This window comes from Ranitomeya variabilis, chromosome 5 (genome assembly GCF_051348905.1).
Source record: "Ranitomeya variabilis isolate aRanVar5 chromosome 5, aRanVar5.hap1, whole genome shotgun sequence".
NCBI lineage: Eukaryota > Metazoa > Chordata > Amphibia > Anura > Dendrobatidae > Ranitomeya > Ranitomeya variabilis.
Window position 1 is genome coordinate 158105580 of NC_135236.1, and position 6000 is coordinate 158111579.

At 51.6% G+C, this 6000-nt stretch overlaps 1 pseudogene; it reads right to left on the minus strand.

Annotated features, from left to right (window-relative positions):
* LOC143774900 (piwi-like protein 1 pseudogene) overlaps positions 1 to 4537 on the minus strand; it is a 29319-nt pseudogene extending 24782 nt beyond the window's left edge.
* Between the last annotated feature and the right edge of the window lie 1463 nt (positions 4538 to 6000).

A 6000-nucleotide genomic window follows, 5' to 3' on the forward strand; every position in this document is an offset into this window, starting at 1 on the left:
CCAGTTGCTGCTCGGAAGTGCTGTCTGCACAGTCAACACTTGCTCCTTTGTTATTGGGGTTATGTAACGCCAGCTGCTCCTCTGCTGTGTGTGCAGCAAGCAATAACTCAAATATGCTCCTCCTGCTGTCCTGGGGCTCCAACACCTCCAGTTGCTGCTCGGAAGTGCTGTCTGCACAGTCAACACTTGCTGCCATGTTATTGGGGTTCAGTTACGTCAGCTGCTCTCCTGCTGTGTATCCGGCAATGTGTCCTGTGACCTCCACGCTGACAATACAACAGAAATTAAAGGGAACCTGTCCCCCCCAGGCATTTGTAACTTAAAGAGCCACCTTGTTCAGCACTAATGCTGCATTTGGACAAGGTGGCTCTTTTAGTTATTCTCCTTGCACACGCTGAACTAAGCACTTATAAAATGTGGCCCCTCATACATTCAAACCATCCCGGAGGTGGGACTAAACCTTCTTTAGAAGACGCAGCACAGCCATCATTCCTACCCCCTTGGCGCCGGGCACCACCTCCTCAGCGTTGTTTGAATCTGTCCCGGAGCCTGCGCTGTTATGTTATCCCTTGGCCATGCGCAGTTAGCGCTGCCCATCTTCTGACATCACTTGATGTCAGGGTTGTCACTGCAGGGCTGGGATTCCCAGCCCCATAGTGTGAATAAATCATAAGACACTGCGGGGCTGGGATTCATGGGCATGCGCAGTGCATATCTTCTCCTCTCACTCATCTCCTTACGCCTTATTCAGACTGTGCGCCGTCACGTGCGTGGCATGTGATTAGGGATCAGCTGGCGCTGCATATTCTGAAGAAGGCGGAAGGAGATGAGTGAGAGGCGAAGATATGCACTGCGCAAGGCCATGAATCCCAGCCCTGCAGTGTGAATAAATTAGAAGACACTGGGGGGCATGATCTCGGGCAGCGCGACTGCACAGGCGCAGTCAGGCTGACATCAAATGATGTCAGAAGACAGGCACCGCTAACTGCTCATGGCCAAGGGATAACATAACAGTGCAGACTCCGGTACACAAACAAATAATGCCCAGGAGGCTGCGCCCGGCGCCAAGGGGGTATGAATGACAGCTGTGCTGTGCCTCATTAAGAAGGAAAGTCCCTCCTCCGGGATGGTTTCACGGTATCAGGGGCCAAATTTTATAAGTGTTTCATTCAGCATGTGCAAGGAGCATAATTAAAAGAGCCACCTTTTCTTTGTGCAGCATTACTGCTGCACAAGGTGACTCTTCTAGTTGCTAGCGCCTGTGGGGGGTGAAAGGTTCCCTTTCAACTTGCTCCTATTAGGCTTCAGCCTACACTCTGTTTGTTATGTAATCCCTGGGATCCAATACCGCCAATTGCTGCTCTGAAGTGTCTTTGGCATGGGTACACCCTCCTGCCTTCCTGGTTCCAGCTATCTGGGTAGTGTCAAGGTCACTTTGCCTCCAATACGTTGTCCTGTCGTGTTGCGGTCGGGTCAGCCGACTCTATGGTGCATGCAGTTTAGGTGCTTCTTATGTGGGCTGCGGGAACTGGCAATCAAGGCTGGTTCTGTAGTGGCAATAGGACAAGCTCCCCCTGTAGGACTGAGGATTTTTGGTTCGTGGCCTAGCAATTTTTTATTTTCCTGTGGACCTTCTGCTGCCTATCTGAGTTCCAGCACCATTAGCTGGTTCTTAGGAAGACAATCTTGAATAGGTTCCCCTGGTTCCAGTACCATCAGCTGGTTCAGGGCAGAGCCTTTGGCTTAGGTGCCTCCTTCTGGGTATCCGAGTTCCACCAATGTCAGGTGGTCCTTGGTAGTGCTTTCTGGCATGGGTACCTCCTGCTTAGTAACCAGGTTCCAGTAACGTCAGCTGGTCCTCGATAGTTCCATTGGCTCTTGGACCTTCAGCTACCCATCCGGGTTCCAGTACCATCAGCTGATTCCGGGCAGAGCCATTGACTGAGGTGCCTCCTTCTGGTTATCCGAGTTCCACCAACGTCAGGTGGTCCTTGGTAGTGCTTTCTGGCATGGGTACCTCCTGCTTAGTAACCAGGTTCCAGTAACGTCAGCTGGTCCTCGGTAGTTCCATTGGCTCTTGGACCTTCGGCTACCCATCCGGGTTCCAGTACTGTCAGCTGGTTCTCGGTAGTGTCTTTGGCTCTTATACCTTCTGCTCCCCATCCTGGTTCCAGTACCATCAGCTGGTTCCAGGCAGAGCCTTTGGCTTAGGTGCCTCCTACTGGGTATACAAGTTCCACCAACATCAGGTGGTGCTTGGTAGTGCTTTCTGGCACGGGTACCTCCTGCTTAGAAATCCAAGTTCCAGTACTGTCAGCTGGTCCTCGGTAGTTCCATTGGCTCTTGTACCTTCGGCTATCCATCCGGGTTCCAGTACCGTCAGCTGGTTCTCGGCAGTGTCTTTGGCTCTTATACCTTCTGCTCTCCATCCTGGTTCCAGTACCATCAGCTGGTTCCGGTCAGAGCCTTTGGCTTAGGTGCCTCCTACTGGGTATCCGAGTTTCACCAATGTCAGGTGGTCCTTGGTAGTGCTTTCTGGCATGGGTACCTCCTGCTTAGTAACCAGGTTCCAGTACCGCCAGCTGGTCCTCGGTAGTTCCATTGGCTCTTGGACCTTTGGGTAGCCATCCGGGTTCCAGTACCGTCAGCTGGTTCTCGGCATTTCCTCAGCCTTCTTGTACCTTCTGCTGCATTTCCAAGTTCAAGACCCTAAAGACGATGACCCTGAAGACCACCCCTAAGACGACGACGACCCCAGAGACAACGACCCCTGAGACGACGACTCTGGAGACGACGACCCTGAAGACCAACCCGAAGATGACGATGACCCCGGAGACGACGACCCCGGAGACGACGACCCTGGAGACGACGATCCTGAAGACCGAGAAGCAGAAGAACAAGAAGCTGCAGAACAAAGAGAAGAAGAACATTAAGCATATGACTAAACATCAGAGCTAAAGATATTATCTAAATTATAAGCAGAAGAAGACTAAGCAGTATATGGTGGTGAGTCCGTTCCTCCTCGTGGTGCCTCTGGAAAAAGCCTGCTGCTGCAGGCCAAACTGAACGCTGACAAATCCTGTTGTAACTCTTTTGTGACAGGCATAACAGAAGGTGTAATCTTCAAACTTTTATAGATAACAACTTCAGGAATGCCTGTCACAAATAAGAGTATGATGAAGAAGTAGAATATGAAAAAGAATAATAGTTTAATAAAAAGAATATGAAGAATGTAACAAAAAAGAATAATAGGAAGAAGGTGAAGAAGATGAATAAGGTGAAGAAGAAGTAGATGTAAAAGATGCTGCTGCTGAGGATGATGAAGAAGAAAGTGTCGGAGAAGTAAAAAAGAAGGCAAAGAGCATGGAATTAGTGAAACATCAATATCTGACAAAATATGAAAAATCTTAACATAGTCAACATCTTTGTAACTCCGAACGTCTTAAATTTTTTTTTTTAATTCCTGCTATTCAATTTGATTGGGCTAAACCTCTATGCCTTTAATGTCTCCTCCACCTCCCCCAATACATCCTATATTATTCTTAGTTGTTTTCCTTCATGTAGAATGAACCTACAAGGAAATAAATAATTTATTTTAATTCCGATATTTTGGTCCCATTGACTTGCATTGGTATCGGGTATCGGTATCGGCGATATCCGATATTTTTTGAATATTGGCGATCCAATCCGATACCGATATTTTCAAATATCGGAAGGTATCGCTCAACACTAGTCATTGCGTTTATAAGCTGCGGTGATGTGAGCTCGGAAGCATGCCAAGCACATATAGTGCTGAGAGAGTTATTTGGGACATTCCAGGGCTGGGTTTTAAGAGCTGTCATAAGAGATGGGTGGGATTGACAGCTCACATATCCCAACCCCAGGGGCATGGTTTGGCTGTGTCTGGAGCTGGATATGTGTGGATCTCCATTGTGTTGGTCTGTGCTAAGGATTTGTGCCGGATAAGGCTGTGTTTTCGTTTTGTCATCTGTAGTGGTTTATGAACTTTAAATAAACTAACCTAGACATTGCAGCAATACAGCTTCCTGTGCCTACCTCTTGCAGCTGAGTGAGCACAATCCTCTACAGTGGGTACATCCAAAACCCACCTGAAAGGTGGTAAGCTACTAAATGATCAAAAGATAGGAGGGGGCAGGAATAAACAAGGCTAGATGGAGGCCCCCCCCATGACTGTGCTTGGACATGGGCTTTTTTCAAAAAATTGTGCTGTGTCGAATAATTGGGTGATAGGAGGTGTGGGAGGGGTTGTTAGTGGGAGGCGTGGGGCTATATCAGGGAAAAAGTGCGGGAAAAGGGCACACTTGTTTACCAAGTAAGCATGGGTCAGAGACAGAGAGAGCAGCCCCCCCTAACGGTTTGCATTACCTGAGTGCGGGATGGAGTCGGTGGATGCATTGGTGGAGCGCTTGAGGGATGTGGCCAGGTCCAGGAGAGGAGGATGACTGGAGGAGCAGCTGGCGGCGCTGCTCGGATCAGCAGGAGCACCGGAGGCCAGCTGCAGGCTCGGCAGGCGCATGAGGCCCCCGCAGAGACTCTCACCTGAGGTGAGCGTGCATGGCAGGTCCAGGCCTAGGAGCCCCTCCGGGGACCCTGCAGAGGCTGGGTGCAGCAGTGCGGCGTCCCCCCACTGTGCTCCTTCCGGCAGGAATCCTCCTTGCCGGCCGGCTGGCGCTGGTATCAAGAGCAGCGTTCATGGAGGAAGAGCCGCACCGGAAGTGAGGCTTGCAGCAACGCAGCAGGCTGCACCGAGGACCAGGAGTGCAGCGGTGGGAAGAACGGAGCCCAGGAGAGGTGTCTCGGTGGCCAGGGCAGGAGGGAGCACACCTGGGGCGGCAGACACCAGCACAGATGATGGCGTGGCAGACAGCAGAGGAATGGCTGCAGGAGCAGGGCCCATCAGAGGGCGCACGGGAGGACGGATTTCGGCGGGCGCTGCGGTGCAGGCGGCTTCTAGGCAGAATGAAGCAGAAGATGTGCATCGGACGGGAAGGGCTGCGGGCAGTGGGGCCCCACTGCCTGACAGGCATGGAGGATGTGAGCCAGACAGGGAGCAGCGGACTACGGAGCAAGTATGGTCCAGGTCCGGGAGAAGGTCAGTCGAGCGAGGTTTGGCAGACGCTCCGGTCCCCCCTGGTGACGTGGAGGCCAGGGGCGTGGGCCAGGAGCAGCGCAGGGGTGCTGAAGATTCATTTTCTGACAACTAGCCAGAGGTGGTGGATGATCGGTGGGATTCAGGACGCACGGCTGGCAGGGACACAGCACCTGCGCAGCTCGGTGAGTACCAATCTATGTCTAGTTTGTTGCCCAGGGGGGTTTTTGGTGCAGAGGTTAGGGGTGATCAGGCGTCAGGTGGGCGGGCGATGGATATTGGAGGGAGCAGCGGGTCGGCGGAGCCTGGGCTGCGTGATGTATTGGTGAGCGTGTCGCAATTGTTGAGCAGTTTGCAGAGTGGGGCAGTGAGAGAGGCTGGGGTGTTGCTGGCCCGGGCATGGCTTCCAGGGGCAGGGGTTTCGGTGCAGTCTATACGTGATTCGGGTAGTTTGTTAGTGGCGAGCAGTCGCCATCGGTGTCTGGAGTGTCCGTATCTGTGCAAACGGAGAAGGATAAAGGGGACACGGTGAAGTTGGATGATAGAGCTAAAGTCGAGGTGTACATTTGTTTTGAGGGGCTGTTGGGGGCTCATTTGAAGAAGGAGGTCAAGGAAAAGATTTGGCGCGACGATTATGTGGAGATATTTTCCCTACTCCCGTTAGAGAAGTTTAATCTCAATAAGGGAAAAAAGGACGATAGCAAGAAGGAGGAAGAGGAGAAGAGGAGGTGGCGACTTATACCACAGACATTTGTTAATTTGTTACGAGTGTTTGCAATCCTAGCAAGCGTAATAGGTGAGAAGGCTCTGGAGAATTGTTCCGGCTTATTTTGTTATCTGGATGCGATTGGGGAAGCGCAACGTACTTATGGTGGACAGGCCTGGTTGCG